The following is a 7073-nucleotide window of genomic DNA, read 5'->3' as shown; positions in this document are numbered from 1 at the left end:
TATACGACCCACATTACACACGGGAAGACATAGTGCACATAGCACAGATCTACCGCTGCTTAGACAGATGATGACAGATCTGTAACTAAAAATGTCTATGTTAAAAAAAATAGTTAACCATTATTTAACTAGGCAAGTCAGTTAAGAACAAATTCTATGTGAATTTGGTTGCTTTGCCCAAAAATGTACATATTGCAGCTTTAAATGGTTTGGGAGTTCAAACTAAAGCTTCAAAGTCTCTGATGCCTTTATCAAGAACAGACAGAGCTAGTGGAATGAGGAGGTGGAATGATGTTGCATATTTTATTCTCTATACATATGATTGTTCCAGTTCATATCAGTGGCTATGCATCTAACACTAATAGTGTACACTTAAAATCACTTAATGTAGATCTTAAATGCTAAATATACTGTGAAAAACATTTTATTTTGTGCGTTAGGATTTATGTTGTGTCTGTGAGGGCACATTTACCTATTGTTATTATGGATATTGTCATTATAGTCGTGAGCAGCCCTGGTGGAAGTTCATGTCTGGTGATGCAGTGCCACCTATTGTCCTGTCATGTAGCTGCTCTGTTCTGGTGGAGAACCCAGAGTGCTCTGAAACCTGTTCTGGTGGAGAACCCAGAGTGCTCTGAAACTTGTTCTGGTGGAGAACCCAGAGTGCTCTGAAACCTGTTCTGGTGGAGAACCCAGAGTGCTCTGAAACCTGTTCTGGTGGAGAACCCAGAGTGCTCTGAATCCTGTTCTGGTGGAGAACCCAGAGTGCTCTGAAACCTGTTCTGGTGGAGAACCCAGAGTGCTCTGAAACCTGTTCTGGTGGAGAACCCAGAGTGCTCTGAAACCTGTTCTGGTGGAGAACCCAGAGTGCTCTGAAACCTGTTCTGGTGGAGAACCCAGAGTGCTCTGAAACCTGTTCTGGTGGAGAACCCAGAGTGCTCTGAATCCTGTTCTGGTGGAGAACCCAGAGTGCTCTGAAACCTGTTCTGGTGGAGAACCCAGAGTGCTCTGAATCCTGTTCTGGTGGAGAACCCAGAGTGCTCTGAAACCTGTTCTGGTGGAGAACCCAGAGTGCTCTGAAACCTGTTCTGGTGGAGAACCCAGAGTGCTCTGAAACCTGTTCTGGTGGAGAACCCAGAGTGCTCTGAAACCTGTTCTGGTGGAGAACCCAGAGTGCTCTGAAACCTGTTCTGGTGGAGAACCCAGAGTGCTCTGAAACCTTCCTCTACTGAGTCACAGTTCATTAAGGAAAACAAAAACAAGTGTTTCTTATTGGACATGTTCAGACAGTATATGTTCTGCATACAATGCATCGGCTTGGCTATTATAAAATACTGTAGCCTTCATTGTAGTGGCTATAGTGCACAAATCAAGTACAGGATAGTGGTGTAGGATTCACAGTTCAATGAAATGCTTACTGGTGGCAATCTTATTCACTCATCATGTTACATCTTGCCTGAAATGATTTGGGGAAATTCTTCCCTATGCAAGCTTCAAAACATCCTACCCAACTAACAATGGTTAAGTTCGTTTAAACAGTGGTCAGGTAGGCTACTGTGGCTATTTGATCATAATATTGGCCTACCACAACGGCCTACCATAAAAAACAATGGAGAAAATGCATCCCATTATATTTTAACATAGAAATAGCTGTTCTATCGTTCAGCCTACAGTAGCAGCTAATGTGTTGTGTTCAATGTAGACCTACAATCCATGAGATTTTTGAAAAAAACTTGCAGGGCTTGACATTAACCTGTTTATCCACTTGTCCTTCAGACAATGAGGCGACTGAAAATGTTGCTGTGTTGTTTGAAGCAATAAACCACATTACAAAATAAAATGCATTATTATTCTCATACCATTATTACAGAGAATCAGACAAATTATGCTACCCTCTGCCTATTGGCTACGTAGCTTATTGAAACCTGTCTCAAAATACAACACTGCCCCTTTAAGACAAAAGAAAAGCTTGTTACCTGACTTGCTTTTCAAAGATGTCTAGAAATGTACACGTTTTGTGTTCTTGTATGAAGCAATCACTCCCCCATTGATGACTACACATTATCTCTATCTGGGCTAATAACTCACTAACTAGCAAAGGATATGAACAAATGGACACGTTGCTACATGTAGCTCTCGCTTTGATCTCAAAACAAGCTCATCTATTCACGGCGACTCATGCTGTAAACACAGTCCAGTTCAAAGTGAATGGCACAGGTCCATATACGGCAGTGGTCTCTTTGCATATAGGCCTACTGCAGCTCTGATTGGTTATGGCGCACCGGTCTGTGTAGAGTACGGGCCTGAGTCTTGCCTGTCAATGCAATAGAATCCTACTCTGATGCGTTCTGCCTACAACAAAATCTCTTGCATAGTTAGTTTTGCATACTAAGTCGTGCATAGTTTGTTTTGTTTCGGTATGTTGCATTGAAAGTGCCTAATATTGTGTTGATTCGATCACATCATCTGGCTCCGAGGATCTTCCCTCGGAGACAAGGCCATTCTCCAAACGATTTAGTAAAATGTCATATTGCATTCCATCTTTGCTGTTCATTCAGTTAAGCCTGTTGAAGTGTAGTAGTGTCATATTATCATGGTGTACTTGCACATCAACTGTCTGGTACTCTCAGCAATGTTAGGCTACCATCTTTTCTGAGAGACCAAAACATTGCAGATGCAACAAATTAAACAACTTAAAATGAATTTAATAAATAAAGATCTTTAGGGTTACGTTATATTTTGGAGTGTTATACATTTGCAAAGTTTATTCAATGGATTCATTCCAGTCACCAGTCACTCCCTTATGATCAGGCCCATTATGATAAATTCCTCCCCCACGGGTTGGCTCCTGTGCCCGGCTACCATCCCATCCGGCTGGGCAACTTCCATATGAATCATCCTTGGTCATTTGGCTCTAAGGAGTGGGGGACAGTTAGTCATGGCTAGGGCGTTGGTTGGTGCGCTTTATAATAACCTAACCGTGGGTGCAGCTGAACTGGAAACAATATTTAGGGAATAGTGTGAGGTGTAACTGGGGGACAAGTTAACTGTAAATGTAAAAAAATAAAAATATACAAGCGATGAAGCGATAGAGAAGGCAGGAATAACCTGAATTATGTTGAGAAAACTGGGACAAAACAGGGTTTGTTGGAGAAGTCCTCTTGAGGCCCTTTTGTTTACGAAGAGCTAAAGAGGAATCAATCAAGACATTAACTTATATTATTAATATTGAGCCCTACAGTCTAACTGTTTTGGGTTATGGTACATTTCAAAGTGCCTGGATACCTGAGTAGGTGTTAAACAGTGGAGATTGGATGTTTTTTCACTAGAGGGCGCCCAAAGACCCCGAAATCTCCAGCCTGTTCAACCCCTCCTACCTATAGTGCTGTGTATGTACTGTAGGTCTACTGTACATGCAGTGCCTTCGGAAAGTATTCAGACCCCTTGACTTTTCCACATTTGGTTACATTACAGCCTTATTTTAAAATGGATTAAATAAAAAAATCCTCAGCAGCCTACACATAATTCTGTGACAAATAAAAAATGACAAAGCAAAATAACAAAGCAATAATGACAAAGCAAAAACAGGTTTTAAGATTTTTTTTACAAATGTATTCAAAATAAGAAACAAAAATACCTTATTTACATAATTATTCAGACCCTTTGCTATGAGACTCAAAATTGATGATCCTTGAGATATTTCTACAACTTGATTGGAATCCACCTTGTAGTAAATTCAACTGATTGGACATGAATTGGAAACAGATCTGGGGAAAGGTTCCAAAAAGGTCCCCAAGAACACGATGGCCTCCATCATTCTTAAATGGAAGAAGTTTGGAACCACCAAGGCTCTTCCTAGAGCTGGCTGCCCGGCCAAACTGAGTAATCGGGGGAGAAGGGCCTTGGTCAGGGAGGTGAGCCAAGAACCCGATGGTCATTTTGACAGAGCTTTGGAGTTCCTCTGTGGAGATGGGAGAACCTTCCAGAAGGACAACCATCTCTGCAGCAGTCCACCAATCAGAACATTATGGTAGAGTGGCTAGATGGAAGCCACTCCTCAGTAAAAGGCACATGACAGCCCGCTTGGAGTTTGCCAAAAGGCACCTAAAGACTCTCAGACCATGAGAAACAAGATTCTCTGGTCTGATGAAACCAAGATTGAACTCTTTCGCCTGAATGCCAGGCGTCACGTCTGGAGGAAACCTGGCACCATCCCTATGGTGAAGCATGGTGGTGGCAGCATCATGCTGTGGGGATGTTTTCATCGGCAGGGCCTGGGACACTAGTAGGGTTTGAGGCAAAGATGAACGGAGCAAAGTACAGAGAGATCCATGATGAAAACCTGCTCCAGAGTGCTCAGGACCTCAGACTAGGGTGAAGGTTCGACTTCCTACAGAACAATGACCCTAAACACACAGCCAAGGAAATGCAGGAGTGGCTTCGGGACAAGCCTCTGAATGTCCTTGAGTGGCTCAGCCAGAGCCCGGACTTGAAGCCAATCGAACATCTCTGGAGAGACCTGAAAATAGCTGTGCAGCGACGCTCCCCAAGCAACCTGACAGAACTTGAGAGGGTCTGCAGAGAAGAATGGGAGAAACTCCCCAAATACAGGTGTGCCAAGCTTGTAGCGTCATATCCAATAAGACTTGATGCTGTTATTGCTGCCAAAGGTGCTTCAACAAAAGTACTGAGTAAAGGGTCTGAATAATTATGTAAATGAAATATTTCCGTTTTTTTTTATTTTATAAATTAGCAAAAATGTCTAAAAACTGGTTTTTGATTTGTCATTATGGGGTATTGGTTGTAGATTGATGAGTGAAAACAATAATTTTATCAATTTTTGAATCAGGCTGTAACGTAACAAAATGTAGAAAAAGTCAAGGGGTCTGAATACTTTCCGAAGGCACCGTAAGTAGTTCAGTGGGATTTTCAAGCATTGCAATTGAACTGTAACCATACAGCTATATATATATAGCGTACATTACATATCTAAAGTTTCCAATTCACATTACAGAATGTAGTATATAGAGTGAAAGACAGTAGGCACATTTTATAGGACCTTTGTTGATGAACAAAATCATTTTAATCTGAAATATATTCTAGCTATAGTGGATTCCATTTGTCTCTCTCTAATTTAACCTCAGCTATAAACATAGTCTCTGTGTCACAACTTCTGCCGAAGTCAATGCCCCTCCCTGCTCGGGTGGTGCTCGGCGGTCGACGTCACCGGTCTTCTAGCCATCATCGATCAGGTTTTCATTTTCCATTGGTTTTGTCTTGTCTTCCTTCACACCTGTTTCCAATCCAATTAATCATGTTGTGTATTTAACCCTCTGTTCCATTGCAGAGGGTCTGCCTGCCTGTCCTCTACCCCTCCAACACTCAGCTAGCCTTCATACTCAATGCCCGAACACCACGACTGATGAGGCCATGGAGTTAGGGGCTGGGGTGGGTTGGTTTGGGGAAGGGGTAGGGAGGATTTGGGGAAGGGGATGGGAGGGTTTGGGGAAGGGGATTGGAGGGTTTGGGGAAGGGGGTGGGTGGGTGGGTGGGTTTGGGGAAGGGGTAGGGAGGATTTGGGGAAGGGGATGGGGGGTTTGGGGAAGGGGGTGGGTGGGTGGGTGGGTGGGTGGGTTTGGGGAAGGGGTAGGGAGGGTTTAGGGAAGGGGATGGGAGGGTTTGGGGAAGGATGATTTGGGGAAGGGGGGGTTTGGGGAAAGGGATGGCTGGGGTGGGTGGGTGTATTTGGGGAATGGGTAGGGTGGGTTTGGGGAAGTGGTAGGGTGGGTTTGGGAACGGGGTAGGGTGGATTTGGAGAAGGTGTAGGGTGGGTTTGGGGAAGGGGATGGGTGGGATTGGGCCCCTCTGTCTGGTCTGGTCAGCAAGTGTTAGTAATGTGGACATTCCCTGTGACTGAAATTAGAGCCTGGGTCTTCATAATCAGTTATGTAGGTGAAGTATTGACTAACTAACTGCCAATAACAAAGAGGGGAGTGGGGGTACAGAAAGATAATTATCAGAGGAGGAGACACCGGTGGAGGGAGGAGGAGGGAGACACCGGTGGAGGGAGGAGGACGGAGACACCGGTGGAGGGATGAGGAGGAGGGAGGGAGTGACCGGTGGAGGGAGGAGGAGGAGGGAGGGAGTGACCGGTGGAGGGAGGAGGAGGAGGGAGGGAGTGACCAGTGGAGGGAGGAGGAGGGAGACACCGGTGGAGGGAGGAGGAGGGAGGGAGTGACCGGTGGAGGGAGGAGGAGGAGGGAGGGAGTGACCGGTGGAGGGAGGAGGAGGAGGGAGGGAGTGACAGGTAGAGGGATGAGGAGGAGGGAGGGAGTGACCGGTAGAGGGATGAGGAGGAGGGAGGGAGTGACCGGTGGAGGGAGGAGGAGGAGGGAGGGAGTGACCGGTGGAGGGAGGAGGAGGGAGTGACTGGTAGAGGGATGAGGAGGAGGGAGGGAGTGACCGGTGGAGGGAGGAGGAGGAGGGAGGGAGTGACCGGTAGAGGGATGAGGAGGAGGGAGGGAGTGACCGGTGGAGGGAGGAGGAGGGAGTGACCAGTGGAGGGAGGAGGAGGGAGTGACCGGTGGAGGGAGGAGGAGGGAGTGACCAGTGGAGGGAGGAGAAGGGGGTGACCGGTGGAGATAGGAGGAGGGAGACACCGGTGGAGATAGGAGGAGGAGATACCGGTGGAGGGAGGAGGAGGAGATACCGGTGGAGGGAGGAGGAGGAGAGAGACACCGGTGGAGGGGGGAGGGCAGAGACACTGATGGAGGGAGGAGGAGGAGACACCGGTGGAGGAAAGAGGAGGAGAGACCGGTGGAGGAAGGAGGAGAAGATACCAAAAAACAGGTATTTCCACTCACAATTGATTTATGAGGTAGGTAGGATCAATGGCCACTAATACTTTTTACATACCTGCATATATTTAAAGCTCTGTGAACATTTGCATATTGGGAAACACACCAAACCCAAAGCAATGTATTATTGTGTTGATGTTTGTGGGAGAGATACTCCAAGTAATTGATGTCTATTTAAAACACAGGTCATTTCACCAGATCTATTGATAGTATTTA

Source organism: Salmo trutta, chromosome 15 (assembly GCF_901001165.1).
Source record: "Salmo trutta chromosome 15, fSalTru1.1, whole genome shotgun sequence".
NCBI lineage: Eukaryota > Metazoa > Chordata > Actinopteri > Salmoniformes > Salmonidae > Salmo > Salmo trutta.
Note: the sequence above shows the minus strand (reverse complement) of the source record.